The sequence below is a fragment of the Malania oleifera genome, chromosome 11, assembly GCF_029873635.1.
Source record: "Malania oleifera isolate guangnan ecotype guangnan chromosome 11, ASM2987363v1, whole genome shotgun sequence".
In the NCBI taxonomy this organism is placed as follows: domain Eukaryota; kingdom Viridiplantae; phylum Streptophyta; class Magnoliopsida; order Santalales; family Ximeniaceae; genus Malania; species Malania oleifera.
The window spans coordinates 85791565-85811509 of record NC_080427.1 but is presented as its reverse complement, the minus strand read 5'-3'; positions in this window follow the sequence as shown (position 1 = coordinate 85811509).

Genomic DNA, 19945 nt, shown 5'->3' with positions numbered 1-19945 from the left:
AACTGAAATACCCCTTCTTGAGAAGGAAACACCATTAGAAGTATCATACAAACCATCCAAGTTTAAGGATGTCATCTCTAAGCTACCTAGTGAGTTACCTTCCATAAAAGATTCAACATATCATTATCCTTGTTACTTGTTCATCTCTACCTAATCTACCATCTAAGTCTATAGTGTGTGAGCAGTCTGATGATTCAGTGTTAGATGGAGGAGAAAATGATGGAGTCGCTAGATAGATTAGTGGTCGCTCACCACTTGACCTCTGGAGAGATGATGGGGATCAATATGGCATACCCTTTTCTTTTGTTGACTTGGTGACACATGGACGACCTCTAAATGTCCACACCTTTTCTGACATGATGACACATGGACAACCTCCAGATGTCAACTATTGTTTATATATGTTTTGCAGGAATATATGGGATCAATTAAAGAGCGTCTACTTCTTATGGTTAGAAGATTTTATTTGATGGAAGACTCAGTTATCATGTTGACTTTATATTTTTCTTGGATATGTTATTTCAAGATTATTAGGTGTTTGAAGACCATATTTGAAGACCCAAGTGAAGTATTGAAGTAAAGTCCAACTCAAGACCCATGTGGGCCCCACACAGCTCCAATGGGCCCCACACGATTTTGGTCTTCCTTTTGAAATATGTTTGAATTTCAAATTTGAATTGTAATAATGCAAGACAACTAAGCTTGAATTGTGTGCTTATGAGTTGAAGTTCCTTATTTTTTAGTAAGTATTAATTGTGTTAGGTTAAGAGTTGTTGGGAGTGTTTAATGCTTTGTCCCCTAGGCTATGCCTATAAATAGTCTTCTCATTGTAAGAACATTGAGATGAATTTGAAGTTGAATATAGAAGAAACATTTCTTTTCTCGAGCTTGTAAAGCTTGTTCCTCTCCTTGTGAGTGAGTAGTGTTAGGCTATGACGTTCTCTCTGGAGATTAAGTGGTGAGAGACCACTAATCTATCCAGCTCCTCCATTATTTCCTCCTCCATCTAACACTCCATCATCAGACTACTCACACACTATAGACTTAGATGGTAGATTAGGTAGAGATGAACAAGGAATAAGGATAATGATATGTTGAATCTTTTATGGAAGGTAACTCACTAGGTCGCTTGGAGATGACATCCTTAAACTTGGAAGGTGTGTATGATACTTCTAGTGGTGTTTCCTTCTCAAGAAGGGGTATTTCGATTTCCTTAGTAACAACCTTCTACACTACGTGTGTGTCTTGACTTTCCTGTTGACACAACTTTTTACTTATGATATTCAAGGACTCTTCGCTAGTTTCTTTCTTTTCCTTCCTTTTTTTTTTTTTTCTATTTTTCACCATCTTCCATATCAAGTGTCAAGTTCTTGGTGGACATTGTTTGGAAAAGTGTCCTTGTTTATGGCACCTAAAGCACACTACGCTGCCCGAATTCTAGTGAGAGGATCTAGTCATGGGTGCTATCCCTTTTTCCATAGGTTGTTGGAGTGTGGGACTGCTCCCTCAAGAGGTGACTTGGCCTGATTGTGTTGTTTGAGACTTGTTATGGCTTTTTACCCTTTCAAAGTGTGGCTCATTTGAAGGGGAGGCCCTTTATTCATTTGCTCAAAGTCATGAGCTAAATTATAGGCTTGTTCAAGGGACACAATGTGATGGAGAAACAGTTCTCTCCTTAGTTCACGCTTTAATCCTTAGTGAAATTGGGAGATCTATTGACTAATAATCTATAGACACCACATCTTATGGATAACTCATCGAATTGACTCATGTATTCTAAAGCAATTATGCTACCTTGGGGCAAGCTATAAAGCTGATCTATAAGGTGCTCCTTAAAACTAAGGTGTATATACTTATCCCTTAACCCATCCTTCATTAGATCACAATGCTCAATGGGTCGATGATCTAACCTTGCTTCCTCCCTCTTGACATTCATCCAATGAAGTTTGGCTTGCCCCGTTAACCTTATTTTCGCAAACTTAACCCAATGAGGGTTAGTCATCTTATACCAATCAAAAAAAGAATCCATCCCAATCAACCAATCTTGGAAGACATTAGGGTCCATTTTCCCATCATAGATTGGGGCCTCTATCTTTACTTGCCTTGTTACATCCTTGTAAGGATCATGATGGTCCCTTCGGTAAGATCTCATAATGTGAAGGTTATCAGCATCGTAGTCCTCATCATCTTAATGTTAGGCATAGGGCTCATGACATGGAAGAAGAGGAGGTCTTTCTCTAAGAGACATAGGTGGCTCACTCTCAAGATTAATCCGGTTGACTCTATGAGTCTGATCCCATTTTGATTATCACAAAACCAATGTTTCTCCCCTATACAGTGTGCATCTTGAATAGGTTTATCCTTAGCATGCACTGATGGTAGGAACTCAAGGAAGCCATATGGACCACAAAGATTTTGTTTCATATATGACTGTGAAAAAGCAAAAGGATGAAGACCTCTTTATTATTGTACTTGCATTCAATTCTATTAGTTCTGTAATAAAATATGATTTGTAATAATTCATCTGAATGCATGATAGTACTAAATGCTCAAGAGGCCATAGATCGACTATTAGGTCCCTAAAACATCACTTGAAAAATCTCCTTAAACTCACAAGTCATATATATGCAAATAGGGATGAATTTTAATCAAAATTAGAACCTATCCTTAATTTTGAAAGGTCTTTGGCCAACCAAACTTAGGACGTTAAAAACATCTCAGTCGACCGAATAGGTAAGATTCAACAAAGTTGATTGAGGTATGGGCGACCGAACTTAAATTGAACTAACTATCTCCAGTCGAACAAATGTTTAAAAGCTACTTTTCCACTCTCCCTGGGTAACTGAACGTTTCGTTCAAAATAGACTCGAGCAACAGAATTGTGAGGTTTGGTAAACCGAACTACTCACCGGTCGACTGAACCTTGATCGTTTGGAAAATCGTCCTGGCTTCAGCCAACAGGACTCCCCCTCGGGCCCCCAAACCCAAAAGCTTACCTTTTCTCTGTGTGTCCATTTGGACGACCAATCCTAAGGACCAAGAAACCAAAACTCTCAAGTTGCCACATTTTTACTACAGTAATTGGGGATAAAACTTGTTTAAACATTTTTAAAAATACCAAATAAGTCCCCAACAACTATAATTTGTGCGTATCTATAAATACTCATTCATTTTCTTTGATTAGCAACAAAATTAGCAAATAGATTAGTAAAAAGTTCCCTAAAATTTTTACACTCCTATTTGCTCATACTCTATAATTTTTCAAGCAAATATTGTGCATACTCTCTCAAACTCTTATTTGCAAAAACCATCTCTGATAAGAGAGTGTTTATTGCATTTTCTTCATTTGAATTATTGTTGCAACTTGAAGAGTGAATATATTTGTGTGTTTCGCACATTATCTTAGAGCTAGTACACTCTCTCATTCATTATTGGTGAAATTGTTTGTTAATTCAGGTATAATCCCAAGAGGAGAGGTGAATTGGGTATTATAAAAATCTTTAAGTTTTTTTTACCACTTAATCCCTATTTCAATATTTCACAAATTAATTACAGGGGCTTGAAATTAATTCAAATTATTATCTCAATAAATTCTATTTTACCCAATTAATTATCAAGTACGTATAATATAAATCAACATTCAACCATGCAAAAGCTGATAATGAAATGCAAACGGAAATTAAAAAAATAAAAGAAAAGAGAAGACAAACACGATTTTACGAGGTTCAGCCAACTCGGCCTACGCCCTCACCTTGAGCAACCTACTCAAGGATTCCACTAAATCTCTACTCCTTTAATCGAGATGGAGCTTCTCTTACAACCTGTTGCTTACAAGAGGCACAGCTTCCTCCTCACTCGGTTCACAACCCGAACTGTGATTACAATATAAAATTTCAAATATGCAAAAACTCAATATTGCTTCTAATAAAGATAGTGAGTACAATGGAAAGCCTAACACATATTCATATGATAAAACTTGAAGCTCAGTATGTATGTAACGATGATATCGTTATATGAATGCTATGCTTTACAAATCAATCCTTTAAATCAATATCTCCCAAATATGATTTTATAAATAAATGCTTTGGAGAAACAATAAGGTTCAATTTCAGAATACTTTAAGCAAGATTAGAAAACAAGATCCTTTCAAAAATAATCTTTGATAATGCGCAGATCTATATTCTTGCTATCAATAATTTATAACATTGGATCTTTGAATAAATAAATAGCTTTGAATATAGCAAAGTCTTAAGCACTATGTTTGAAAAATAATATCCCTTAATAATATGTATTTAGAGGTTCTTAGGATTTGCAATGAAATACTTCCTACACTAATCAAGTAGCAACCCTTTGAATGAAGATATATTTAAAACTTTCTTCAATATTTTAGTTTTAAACAAAAGCTTTTCTCAAGTAGTGAACTTCCACAAATATATATATAATTCTAGATCAACTTCTCAAAATGAATATTCAATGATAAGTTTGTGAGATGAAAAACTCTTTGAGAACAAAAAAACACTTAGTTTGATCACCAAACCTCAATACAAAAGTTGTTTGCACAATAGTTGCTGGAACCTCTTTTGAAAATCGACGTAGCTAAGCTTTAATATGATGTGAACGCTTTGAAATCGCAGACAAAAGTCTAGCATTAAGTTCAACAATGTTCAGAGATGTGTATACGTTCAAGGCTCCCAATTCTATTGCAAAAATTGAGGCACTAGGGTTTAGAGGTTGATTATATAGGTAATCTCGGACTTAGGATAAGTCCTGACCATTGGATTAATTTAATCAAGTGTATAACCCGTGTGTTCTTTCACTAAAGATCAGATTTTTAAACTTCCCACATGTTCAGATGACTGAAGATTCTGGTTCAGATGTCTGATGTTTCTTAAAGTACTGAAAATTATAGTCTGGACACAAGGTCAGACAGCTGAACTGAGGGTTCAATCTTCTGAAGTCCCTAGTTCAGACGACTGAACTGAAGGTTTAGACACCTAAGGGTGTTTTGCCTATTCTGTGTTTCAGTAATTAAATCTTTAGATGACTGAAATAATTCTTCAATCTTCTGAGGAAATTCTTCAAATGTCTGAAGTTGAATCTTCATAATTCTAAGGGTAATCCTCAGTTGTCTGGGTAGAACCACTTCAGAAATTTCAGTTTAGTTTTTCAAAATCATTTGACCTCTCTTGCTTTAACCTCTTATAAAACATTTTTCAGGGTTTAAAAATAAGTTCTCTAAATCCATATTTAACCCTAGAAGGTTTTCATGAGATGCATGTGTATATATTTTGAGCTTTAGCTATATCATATAAAATAGGCACATACATCAATTCTAAATACCGATTCCCATGATGATCTTAAACTTGATGCTTGCATAAGATGCTTGCATCTTCATTCTTCCACTCTTCTTAGTTCCATAGCTTGTCCCTGGTTATATATATATATATATATATATATATATATGCTTTAATCCTTATGGCTTCCATGACTTCATCACCTTCTGTGCATGCTAAGTAATGTTCCTGCTCACATTCTCAATGCATAAATAAAATACCAAGTGATTTGTCATTATCAAAACAGGATTGGACTCATAGAGTTTACAATCTCCCCCTTTTTGATGATGACAAATACCTGAGTAAAAATATAAAATGGGTTACGCCTAACAAGGCTCCCCCTCAAATAATGCACAATCAAATATTTAGCAATATGAAATATGCTCATACACAATTGAAAATAGGCAATAGTTTTGCACGTATAACTCATGTACTTATGTACTTTTGCCAACTATTTTTTCTATACTCTTATATTTTTGTCCCCCCTTTGACATCAACAAAAAGGTATATAACAAAATGTTGAGACATAATTAAATCTCAATTTTTTAAAATATGCAACCTTCAGATTTCAAATTTTTTATTGTGAAATATGTTTTCCTATGTTAATTCAATTTACTTCTCCCCTTTGCTAATGCAAAAAACTATTGTAAGAACTCAAACCGTGATATAGGGAATTAATTAATTAAGAGAGGGGTAAATTGGTAATTAAGCAAGCTTCGTCGATGAAGCCAAAGTTCGTCGGCGAAGTCTTTGTAGTTCTCAGCGATGAAGTGCAGAGTCTCGTCGACGAGGATTGGCCGAGTCAAAGGGTTAATACTAGATATTTTCATTACTTCTCAACTAAGAAAACTCAAATTCTCTCTCTATCTCTCTAGAAACTCAACCTACTCTCTGTCTCTCTAGATTTCTTTGCCTTATGCAGCAGGAATCGTAGATCCAACGTTACCACGAGGATTAGGGAAGGATTCTCTACAAGTACTATGGATTGGATTTTCGTTTCGGGCATTCTCGGGTTTTGGCTCAAAATAGAGGTAAGGCGCGATTTTCAGTTTTGATTTGATAGCCTTGTAGGTAATAGAGTTGTGAGGGAGTTTTGTACTGTGGGTTGTAGGTTTTGAAACTCGGTTTGTAGCTTAGGGGCCTTGGAGTTCAGGATTTGTCATTCAAGAAAAGGTAAGGGGATTCAGTTTATGTCGATTATTTTCAGAATCGGACTCAATAGAACTGTGGTTCGCAGTCCTATGTGTGTTTTGGTTGCTCATTTGGGGAAATTTAATGGGTAAAATTGTGGGTTTTCCATGTAACAGTTTTTGGGAAAAAGGAGGTACTGGGCTGCATTCCCTGATTTTATTGGAAAACCTTTGGTATATTGTGTTATGTACTCTGTTAGGGATGGTCATGCCTTGACTGTGCGTTTGAAAAATCATGATTTATGGATTACCAAATGGGTGTGGTTTGTTTGGTTATATGAGCATGCATGGGTGTGTTTTAAAATGAAATGCAATAAGAACTAGGTTCCAAGTTATTCCAGGTACTGAAGAGTGTCTGGCTCTATATCCGATGGCGTGTGATATCACCTGCAATGTTTGGCAAGAGTGTCCAGCTCTATATCTGAGGGCATAAGCCTTACCGGCTAATCACCGAAGGGTGTGGATCCACCAGTTTGTACCGATACGATGTCATGAGAGCCTAGGGTTTGCCATGTGCCGGGGACGTCGCGTATCATGGGCTATCTATGGGCCGATGCCGAATATTGTGGGCCAGCTTCGGGCTAAAGGGTATGATGACACTGGGTTACTTGATCATGTGTGCGTGCGTGTATGCACTGTTTTGAAACTATTTTGTGAAAGTACTGGAATTGCATTTAACTGTGTATGTTTTGCTGTCACGATAACACTTAAATGCCACACACCGAAATAACCTGTTTCTGCCTTACTGAGAGGTGTCTCACCCCTGCTGTATGTACATATTTTACAGGTCCTTCGAGTAACTAGAACTAGCATCTTGGTGTTGGGAGCGTAGTGGTCGGTGTACTACAAGAGGCACTTGGGTAAGTACTAGGATTGTACTGGGTGGTATTTTGGTGGTTTTGACCGACACCCGGGTTTGTGTTGTATTTTGTGGAGTTTGACTCCTTTGTATAGACTCTGCTATGGTACGGTACATATATAAAAAGACCGTTGTCTGCTATGTATATTCTGGATGTGTATGTGAATGTGTATAGGGTGCCTGGGAACCCCACGGGGTCGGACCCTCATTCATTATACTGTATCTTGATTTTGTATGATACAGGGACGGGTTAGGTTACTATTTCACCCCTAGGTCCCATTATCAGATTTGGGGTGTGACAACTTGGTATCAAAGCTAGCCAGGTTGTTAAGTCTTGCAGACTTGGTTAGGCATAGTTGTGTGTACATACCAGAGCATAGGAGGTTGGATATGGGTAGAGCTGGTTGAGGGATGTTCTGTTGCTAAACCGGGACTCGTTGGAGATGTTCTATGTTTTTCCTAGAATGACGATTTCAGTAAAATCATGGCAAACCATTGATAACTTTCGTGTTAGTGTGATAGGACAGACTTGGACCTGACAGGTGATAGTTAACATGATTAGGGTTAGATAATTGTGTAAACTGTACATGTTGTAGAAGTCTTGATAGAACTCTGTTGTGTTTTCAAAATGGAACCCAAGGATAATGACCTGGGAAGTGGCTCTGAGGAGATGGCGACTGATGAGTCTCCTACTGTGCCTCGAGGACTAATGAGATAGGTCCTATGGGAGATCGGGCAGAGTGTCGGGAGACGCGAACGTTCTCCTACGTCTATGGGATGCACCATTGAGATATTCACATGCATGCATCCTCTAACGTTCTCAAGGGGACATGACCCGATGATAGCAGAGGACTGGGTCGAGAAAATTGAGAGGATCTTGGAGGTCCTACACTGCACGGACATGCAGAGAGTTCTTTATGCTACCTCCCTGTTATCTGGGGAGGCAAGGTGATGGTGGACTATCGTGAGTCTACTGGAGAAGCAGAGGACTGGTCCTATGGAGATGTCTTGGAGCCGTTTCAAGGAAGTGTTCTTTGACAAATACTTCTCGACTTCTGTACGTGACACTAAGGCGGGTGAGTTTTGTGTGTTGATTAAGGGGAGTATGATGGTGCAAGGGTATGCTGCTCAATATGTAGAGCTATCCCGATTTGCACCGTGTTTGATATCGAACAAGTACGAGAATACTCGGAGGTTTGAGAAGGGCATGAGGAACGACATCCACAGATTAGTGGGAATGCTTCAGATCCGTGAGTTTTCGACTTTGGTGGATAAAGCCACTGTGATTGAGACTGGTATCTGAGAGGACGAGGTGGATTAAGAGCCGAAGAAGAGACCAGTACCTTCTTGTTTTTAGTTTGGATCTCGTTCGAGATCATGGAAGAAGAGGAACGGGGGCTCGAGTTACCAACAGAATACCGAGCATCAGGGTTCTTAGATGAGCAAGGTGGGTGATCATTGTACTAGGAGCCGCAGATGGCATAGCGGTGAGTGCCAGCCGTTTGGGGGTAACTGCTACAACTGTGGTTAGTCAGGTCACATGGCTTAGGATTGTCACCCACCGAAGAGGGGTACGCCTTCTTCGAGTCAGAATCAGGAGAGTAATCAGGTATCCTAGGGAACCCATCAGACGAATACAGCTCTAGCGAGGGTGTACTCACTTACTCCAGCAAACGCTAAGCATGCGAGGAATGTGGTGACAAGTATTATGATGTTGCTTTTAAATAGAGTTGTGGTGTTATTTGATTCGGGTACGACCCACTCCTTTATATATGTTAATTTTTTGAAACTGTGTGCGGTGGAGACCTAAGTCATGGAAGAGGAATTGTTTGTAGCCACACCATCTGGGGGTATATCATTCTGTAGGAGGATATTGGAGGACTACCTAGTGGTAAGCTAGGGGAAGCTACTACCAGCAAACCTTGTAGTATACGACATGTTAAGGTTTGATGTTATATTGGGAATGGATTGATTATTCTCCAGATATGTTGTGATCGACTATCGTAGGAAGGTGGTAGTGTTCAAACCTCCTGGGGAGCAGGAGTGCGAGTTTATGGGATCATGTGTGCGTTCGACGACACAGATTCTATCAGCATTACAGGCAAGGAGATTACTCTTGGATGGATGTCGGGGGTACTTGGCTTGTGGGAGGGAACCACCACGGGATGAGTTGAGGCTCGAGGATATTCGGATAATCTGCAAGTTCCTAGATGCGTTTCCCAATGATTTACTTGGTTTACCTTCAGATCGTGAGGTGGAGTTCGCGATAGAGTTATTGCATGGTAAGGCACCGATCTCTAAAGCTTTGTATCTGATGGCTTCAGCAGAACTTCGGGAGTTGAATGAATAGTTATAGGAATTACTGGACAGGGGTTTTATTCTACCTAGTGTTTCGCCCTAGGGAGCTTCAGTGTTGTTTGGGAAGAAAAAGGACGGGTCGATGCGTATGTGCATTGATTATCATGGGATTAACAAGATAACTATGAAGAATCGCTACTCGTTGCCTCATATTGATGATCTCTTTGACGAGCTACAGGGTACGCAGGTCTTTTCAAAGATTAACCTACGGTTAGGATATCATCATGTGAGGATCAGATATGAGGATGTAGCGAAGACTGCTTTCCGTACCAGATACGGTCACTACGAGTTTCTAGTCATGCTGTTTGGGTTGATGAATGCTCTGGTAGTGTTCATGGATCTTATGAATAGAGTTTTCCATAAGTACCTGGATCGATTTGTGATGGTATTTATTATTAATATTCTGGTATACTCGAGGAGTACGGAAGAGCATGAGAGCCATATGAGGTTAGTATCACAGATTTTGCAAGAGACGAAGTTGTATGCTAAACTAAAAAAGTGTAAATTTTGGTTGAATCAGGTGGCATTCTTAGGTCATGTAGTAATGGGTGATGGTATATTAGTTGATCCTAGCAAGATCGAAGCTGTGGTCAACTGGGTGAGGCCGAAGAGTGTGCAGGAGGTTCGAAGTTTTCTGGGACAGGAGGGTTATTACTGTTGGTTCGTGGAAAGGTTTTCTAAGTGGTATGGGCCTCTAACTCAATTGACTAGGAAGGGGGTAAAGTTTAAATGGACCAATGATTGCGAGCAGTGTTTTCAAGAGTTTAAGCATTGGCTAGTTACTGCTCCAGTGTTAACCATTCCTTCTGAGGATGGCAGTTTTGTGATTTATAGCAGCACGTATCTAAAAGGTTTGGGTTGCGTGCTTATGCAGTAGGGTAAGGTAATAGCTTATGCTTCTAGGCAACTGAAGGGTTATGAGAAGAATTATCCTACACATGATTTGGAGTTGGCTGCTGTTGTATATGCATTGAAAATCTGGCGACACTATTTGTATGGTGTGTAATGTGATATTTTCACTGATCACAAAAGCCTCAAGTACTTTTTCACGCAGAAGGAGTTGAATATGAGGCAGATATGGTGGCTTGAGTTAATTAAGGACTATGATTGCACCATTAGTTATCACCCGAGAAAAGCTAATATGGTAGCTGATGTGTTGAGTCGGAAGCCAGATCACGTGGCAGTATCTGCAGTTGTAGCTCAGCATCACATCAGATAGGATCTAGAGAGCTCAGGTGTAGAGTTAGTTCGTGGTGATCATCATACTTTCCTTGTTAGTTTTGTGGTCCAACCGACTTTGTTTAAGCATATAAAAGCCGCGCAGACTAGTGATGCGGAGTTGAAAGAGGTTGTGGAAAAGGTACAGCAAGGATTGGCTTCAAAGTTCAACATCTCTGAGGGAGGTGTGTTGAGGTTTGGGACCAAGTTATATGTTCCGAACAATGATGAGATCAGAAGGACGATTCTAGAGGAAGCGCATCGCTCTTTGTATACGGTACATCCAGGTAGTACAAAGATGTATCGAGACTTGCGCGAGAACTTCTGGTGGAGTGGTATGAAGAGGCTGATTGCTTAGTTTGTGGAGCATTTTCTGACGTGTCAGCAGGTGAAAATTGAACATCAGAAGATGGAAAGGCCGTTACCGCTCTAAGTTATTCCGGTGTGGAAATGGGAGCATAGTTCCATGGACTTTGTGACCAGATTGCCGCCAGCACTTCACGGGCAGAATGCTATTAGGGTGATCGTGGACAGGTTGACGAAATTTGCTCACTTCTTACCGGTGAAGGTTAGCTACCCTTTAAGTAGGTTAGCAGACATGTATGTGCATGAGATAGTTAGAATGCACGGGGTACCGGTGTCCATTGTATTAGATCGAGACCCAAGGTTTACTTATTGATTCTGGACGAGCTTGCAAGAAGCATTGGGGACGAAGCTTACTTTCAGTACAGCGTTCCAACCCAGACTAATGGACAGTCAGAGAGGATGATACAGATCTTGGAGGATATGTTGCGGGCTTGTGTGTTAGATTTCAGTGGTAGCTGAATACAGTTTATGCCACTAGTAGAGTTTGCTTATAACAACAGCTTTCAGGCTAGTATCGGGATGGCACTGTGCAAAGCTTTGTATGGTCGGAGGTGTTGATTTCCTCTGTATTGGAGTGAGGTTGGTGAACGTCAGGTGTTAGGACCTGAACTTGTACAACAGGCATCTGAGAAGGTAGGTTTGATCCGAGAAAGGGTTAAATCAACTCAGAGTCGGCAGAAGAGCTACGCAGATGTTCGCCGGTGTGAGTTGGAGTTTGAAATAGGGGGTAAGGTATTTTTTAGGATCGCTCTGATGAAAGGGGTGATGAGATTTGGGAAGAAAGGCAAGCTGAGCCCGAGGTACATCAGACCACTCGAGGTTTTTGAGCGAGTGGGTCCTGTAGCCTTCAGTATTGCACTACCCCCAACACTCTTAAGAGTCCACGATGTGTTTCACGTATCCATGTTGAGAAGGTATGTGTTGGATCCTTCATATGTTATTAGCTATGAGGACGTGGAGATTAAGGATACTTTAGCGTATGAGGAGATACCTATTCAGATTCTAGACCATAAAGTTCAGAAGCTACGTACCAAGGACATATCTTTGGTCAAGGTATTGTGGCGAAATCACGAAGTTGAGGAAGCTTCTTGGGAATTGAAAGCAAAAATATGCCGGAAGTATCCACAGTTGTTCTGAGTTATGTACATTACCCTACTTTGTATTGGAATAGGTGATTGGTCTTGAGGAGTGTGTGTATTTGTGAACTCTTAAGACGAAATGTTTTTATAACCACAGTATTCCTCCACCATAAGTGAGGGTATGTATATGTTGTGACGAGGCTGCGTTATAGCAGTCGCTGGTTTTCTTCCTAAAGTTGAGTGTATAATTGATTTCATGCATGAGTTTATGAATAAGAGATAGCAAATTTCGAGGACAAAATTTTTTTAAGGAGGGAAGATTGAAAGAACCCAAACCTTGATATAGCGAATTAATTAATTAAGAGAGGGGTAAATTGGTAATTAAGCAAGCTTCGCCGACGAAGCCAGAGTTCATCGATGAAGTCTTTGTAGTTCTCAGTGACGAAGTGCAGAGTCTCGTCGACGAGGAGTGGCCGGGTCAAAGGGTTATAAATAGATATTTTCATTACTTCTCAGCTAAGAAAACTCAAATTCTCTGTCGATCTCTCTAGAAACTCAACCTACTCTTTATCTCTCTAGATTTCTTCGCTGTATGTTGCAGGAATCGTAGATCTAACATTACCATGTGGATCAAGGAAGGATTCTCTACAAGTTCTACGGATTGGATTTTCATTTCGGGTATTCTCGGGTTTTGGCCCAAAATAGAGGTAAGGCTTGGTTTTCTATTCTGATTTCGTAGTCTTGTAGGTAACAGAGTTATGAGGGAGTTTTGTACTGTGGGTTGTAGGTTTTTAAAATCAGTTTTCTATTTAGGGGCCTTGGAGTTCGAGATTTGTCATTTGGGAAAAGGTAAGGGAATTCAGTTTATGTCGGTTATTTTCGGAATTGAACTCAGTAGAACTGTGATTCGTGGTCCTGTGTGTGTTTTGGTTACTCATTTGGGGAAATCAAACGGGTAAAATTGTGGGTTTTTCATGTAACAGTTTTTGGGAAAAATGGGGTACTAGGCTGCATTCCCTAGTTTTGTTGGAAAACCTTTGATATATTGTGTTATGTACTGTGTTAAGGATGGTCATGCCTTGACTTTATTAAACTATGTACATTTGAAAAATCATGATTTATTGATTACCAAATTGGTGTGGTTTGTTTGGTTATATGAGCATGCATGGTTGTGTTTTGAAATGTAATGCATTAGGAACTCGGTTCCAAGTCATTCTGGGCACTAAAGAGTGTCCGGCTTTATATCCGAGGGCATGAGCCTTACCGGCTGATCACCGAAGTATGTGGATCCACCAATTTGTTCCAATACGATGCCATAGGAGCCTAGGGTTCACCATGTGTTGGGGATGCCGTGTATCGCGGGTAGTCTATGGGCCGATACCGGATATTGCGGGTCGGCTTTGGGCTGAAGGGTGTGACGACACCAGGTTACTTGATCATGTGTGTGTGTGTGTGTGTGTATGCACTGTTTTAAACTATTTTGTGGAAGTATTGGAATTGCATTAACTATGTATGTTTCGCTGTCACGATAACACTCAAATGCCACACACCAATATAACATGTTTCTACCTTACTAAGAGGTGTCTCACCCCTGCTGTACATTCATATTTTACGAGTAATCGGAACTAGCGTCTTGGTGTTGGGAGTGTAGTGGTCGGTGTACTACGAGAGGTACTTGGTTAAGTACTAGGACTGTACTGGGTGGTCTTTTGGTGGTTTTGGATGACACCCGGGTTTGTGTTGTATTTGTGGAGTTTGACTCCTTTGTATAGACTCTGGTATGGTACAGTACATGTATAAAAAGATTGTTTTCTGTTGTATATATTCTGGATGTGTATGTGAATGTGTATAGGGTGCCTGGGAACCCCACGGTGTCGGACCCTCGTTCATTGTTCTATATCTTGATTTTGTATAATACAAGGACAGGTTAGGTTGCTATTTCACCACTGGGTCCCATTATCGGATTTGAGGCTTGACAACTATGTTGTTGAATTAAATTGCAATGTGAACATACACAGTGTGTCAAACTTCATAGACATAGATAAGCAAAAATAGTCACTAAAGTTCAAAGGTTATGTGAGGATTAACATGAGTCAGTTAACATGCACTCATCATTGTATGAGTTTAATTCCAAATGTGAACAAATGTAATACCAAATGGGAACAAATGAGCTGAATTTGAAATTTTTAACCAATTGTGAATATTAAGTGATGTAGCTCCCCTGAATTATGTCTTCTAATATAATTCTAGGCGACTTCTCGACTACACTTTAGGCCTAATTCACATCTAATTTGGATAAACATATCCTCTGCTAGTGGTTTCATGAATATGTCTGCCCATTGTTCATCTGTACATACAAAATCAAGTGTTACATCTCCTTTTTGCACATAATCACGAAGAAAATGATATCTAATTTCTATGTGTTTAGTTCGTGAATGTGATATAGGGTTCTTTGAGATGTTTATTGCACTCGTATTGTCGCACCTTATAAGAACTGTGTCATAGCTTTATCCAAAATGCATAAGTTGTTGCTTCATGTATAACGTTTGAGCACAACAACTTCTTGCCGCTATGTATTCTACCTCAGCTGTGGAAAGAGCAACTGAATTCTGCTTCTTGGAAAACCAAAAGACTAAAGAATGTCCTAAGAAATTACATGTGCCACTTATACTCTTTCTATCCACTTTTCTACCAACAAAATCAGCATCTGAATAGTTGATAATCTCAAAGGAAATATACTTAGGATACCATAACCCCAGTTCAATAGTTCCTATCAGATATCTAACTATTCATTTGACAACTAACAAATGTGACCCTTTTGGTGCAGCCTGAAATCTTGCGCACAAACATACGCTGAACATTATGTCAAGTCTGTTGGCAGTCAGATATAGTAAGCTACCGATCATTCCATAATAGAGCTTGACATCTACGGCTATACCTTGTTCATCTTTGTCTAATTTCAAAAAAAAGGCTCATAGGTGTCCCTAGTATTTTTCCATCTTCCATATTAAACTTTTTGAACAGATCTCTTGGGAAGTTATCCTAATTTCAATTGGTATTAGAGCTTAGTTATAGAAAATTCCTAACAAGAAGCTATAAAAAGATCTAAATGGCAAACATAGGAGTAGCTCCTTTTGGAGAGGGCCAATCCTCAACTCATCCACCAATCTTTTGTGGACACAACTACATCTTTTGGAAAAAGAGAATGCAAATCTACCTCCAACACATGGATTGGAAAGTGTGGGCATTAGTTATGGATGGAGACCTCATTCCCACTAAAATAGTAGATGGAAAACAAATTCCAAAAGAGAAAAAGGATGTGATTGATTCAGATTATAAAATGCTTCAAAGAAATTCAAGTGCTATAAATGCTTCATATTGTGCTTTAGACACTAACGAATTTAATGGAGTTATGGCTTGCAAGACGGCTAAAGAAATATGGGACAAATCAGAAGTTACATGTGAAGGAACTATTGATGTTAGGGACAATAGGTTAGACATGTTAACAAGCAAGTATGAAGCATTCAAGATGAATCCAGATGAAACCATATCAAGTATGTACACAAGATTCACCCACATAATCAATTCCTTAAGTGCCTTAGGAAAAACTTATACCACCTACGAAATGATTAGGAAAATTTTGAGAGGCCGTCCCTCCATATGGGAACCAAAGGCTACAGCAATTACCGAAGGCAGAAACCTTAAGACCACTTCCTTAGATGAACTCATAGGTTCACTCCTTGCCTATGAAATGGCTTTAAAAGAAAGAAATCATGAACCAAAGCATAAGAAATCTATTGCACTAAAAGCATCTAGCCACAACTCAAGTGAAGAGGAAAGTGATACAAGTGATTTAGATCAAGATGAATACGCATTCATCATTAAGAGACTAGGTAAATTTTATAGAAGGAATAAAAGATTTCCTAGAAAGTTCAATAAAAGGAAAACTAAAAAAGGAGAATCAAGTAGAAAAGAAAATAAAAGTAAAAATGAACCTCCAATATGCTATCACTACAAGAAACCAAGGCATATCAAACCGGACTGCCCATTGCTCAAGAAAGACAAGAAGAAAAAGAAGGAAGCTATGAAGGCTACTTGGGATGACTCAAGCTCCAGCAAAACGAAAAATGAATTAAGTGGACAAAAGATGGCAAACATATGCTTCATGGCGAATGATGAAGAGGTAAATTCCTACTACTCTTCAATAGAATCTTGCAATGAATCTTGTGATGAGTCATGTGATAGTATGCCCTCATACAAGGAATTACAAGCTGAATTGTTTTCCCTACATAAAAGATTTATAAAAATTTCCAAAATAAATATAAACTTGAAGGATCAAAATAAAAAACTATTGAAGCAACTTGAATCATTCAAAACCATTGAAAAAGAAAAAGACTCTTGTATTGAGAAGTTAGAGGAGGAAGTAAATAAAGTAACTCAAGAATTAGGCAAAACTCATAAAGAAAACTTGAACAAAAAGGATTTAGAAGTGAATGAACTTAAGAAATTAGTAGAGGATAAGGAAAAAATTATATATAACTTTACAAAAGGTAAAGATAATTTTGAAAAGATGACTGGACAACAAAGGCTACATGGGAATAAGAAGGAATAGGTTATAATAGTAAAACAAATAAAAAGAATAAGAAATTATACATGGGATACTTCGTGATGAGAATCAACAAGCACCATCAACGGATCCATTGCATGTTCCTGTTGGGCCTATCACTAGAGCGAGATCCAAAAAGATCAAAGAAGCACTTCATGGGTTGATTCAAGATATTTGGGCTTATTCAAAAACGGGGCACTCCAGGCTTGGCCAAAAGAATGATGAAGGCTTAATAAACTTAATCCAAGTTTTTGATGGAGCTAATCTTGCTTAATGGCTGTAATCTCCTAAGTAATGGTGTCCTACTTAATTATGGGATTTGATTTAATGGTGTAATTGCAAGACATAACTTACATGGCTTTTTAGTAAGTTGTGAGAGTCATTAATGTGTCTAGTAAGTTGGTATATTTAATGTTCTTGTCTCCCATGTTTGTGTGGGAATTGCAAAGTATTCAATGTCCTTGTCTCCCATGTCTGTGGGGGAATTGCAGAGTATTTAATGTCCTTGTCTCCTATGTTTGTGTGGGAATTGTTAAGTGTTTAATATCCTTGTCCCCCCATGCTAGCTATATATATCTCACCATTGTAAGAACTAAATTGATCATTGAATAGAAATCTAGAAAAAGTCAGGATTTGTTTCTTCTTTGGTTCTTTAGAGAACTTGCGAACTTATCAAGGATTCTTCCTTGTGGTGTTCAAATTTTATACCTACGGTTCATGATTAAGTTATAATCATTGGGTCGGGGTTTGTTACTTTATACTTTCGGTTCACGTTTCATTTATAAACGTTGGGTCAGAGTTTCCTATCAAAATCTAAATTTTAGCTTTCTTGGGCAAGCATTCCAACATTGTTTGCTGGGTATCAACGCGTGTCGATTGAGGTTCGCATCATTTGGTATCAGAGCTTAGGCTCTAAAATCAGGTTTACTATCTTTTTAACAATCGTTTCTTGCTATCATTCTATCTTTTTATCTTTCATTTTGTTTCATTGTTCTTGTTTTGTGATGTGTACCAAGTTGAAAAAAAAAAAAAGTCAAAAAAGAGAAAAAAAAGGAAACAAAGAAAAGAAAAGGAGACAGTCAAAAAGAAAAAAAAAAGAAAAAGAAAATGGTGATATTGAAGCAATAGATACTATCATTTGGTACTTATCAATGTTTTCTTTTTTCTCTTGAATCGTGACTTTTGTAGTTTCATTTCTTTCATTTCTCCCAAAGAATCTAGTTTTTGTCCTCTCCCTTTGATTTATTGTTTCTATAATATTTTTCTTGCCGTCGGTATTAGTTTAAATTCTACAAGTTGAATTTCTTGATCACGTTTGTTAGTTCAATAAAGAACTGAAAAGGGGAAACTACGAGTGGAAAAAGGCAAGAGAGTGTGAGACTAATTTCGGGAAAAGGCCAATTTAAGAGTGAAACACCAATGTGAGTGACATAATTTGAGTGCAAACACGTAAGGGAGTGTTGTGAGGTTATTTCTAACATTTTTTTTTCTATAGTTTCAAAATATGTCTTCCAGGGGTGACACATCAAACAAAGAAGGAATGGACGAGTCGTCTTTCATGTTGCAGGCTATACAACAACAATTTGAAAGCATGAACGTGGTGTTTAATGAGATTCGAGATCGGATGGATAGGCAAGACGTTGTTATTGCTACTTAGCGTGAGGGGCGTCCCCAAAGAGTCCCTAATGCAATAAAGCAAGAAAGGCGTATGCACGTCGATGATTCTGATGGTAACCATGAGGATGAGTTTGAAGATGAAGTGGATTAAGCTTCATTGAACGATAAGGGCAGGTTTGTGCCAAGGGGAGAAAGGCGTGGTAGAGGTTTTCGAAGAGATCCGAGATGGCGAGATGGGACTGACAGAAACCTAGGAAACATCAAAATGAAGATACCGCCGTTCCAAGGAAAAAAACAATCCTGAAGCATACTTGGAATGGGAGAAGAAAGTGGAGTTGATTTTTGAGTGCCACAACCTACTCCGAGGAGAAAAAGGTAAAACTCATTGTTATTGAGTTTACTGACTATGCTATTATATGGTGGGATCAACTTGTGATAAACAGGAGAAGAAACCATGAGATGTCTATTGAGACGTGGGAGGAAATGAAGGCCCTTATGCGGAGGCGGTTTGTCCCTAGTCACTACTATAAGGACTTGTTTCAAAAATTACAAAGTTTTACGCAAGGCTGTAGGAGCGTGAATGACTACTACAAAGATATGGAAATCGCCATGATTTGAGCTAATGTAGAGGAGGATAGGGAAGCTACCAGGCAAGGTTTTTGAATGGGCTGAATCGGGAAATTGCCAATGTGGTGGAGTTGCAACACTACGTGGAGTTGGTGGACATGGTGCACATGGCAATAAAGGTGGAACGACAGCTTAAAAGGAAAGGAACTCGGTCATTTCAAAATCCGGGCTCTTCTACTTCATGGAAATCAAATTGAAAGAAAGACGAATGAGTTGTTTTAAAGGCAAGGACTGAACCACGAAAAAGGAGAGATGAAGTTCCCAATGTCAATAAAGGTAAAACCGAATTCCAAACTCGTAATCATGATATTAAGTGTTTTCATTGTTTGGGAGTAGGTCACCTAGCCTCACAATGTCCAAAGAAGAGGACCATGGTCGCACGTGTTGATGGAGAGGTGAAAACCGAAAGTGAGAGCGATGATGACCAAATGCCACCACATGAGGACACTTATGATAATGATGTGGAATATCCAGTGGAGGGTGAGTCACTTGTGGCTAGGCATGCTTTAAGTGCCCAAGTCAAAAAAGATGACATGGAACAACAAAGGGAGAACATTTTTCATACTAGAAGCCATGTCAACAACAAGGTATGTAGTATGATCATTGATGGGGGAAGTTGTACTAATGTGTCTAGTACTACTTTAGTTGAAAAATTGAATTTACTCACCTTGAAACACCCTAGACCATATAAG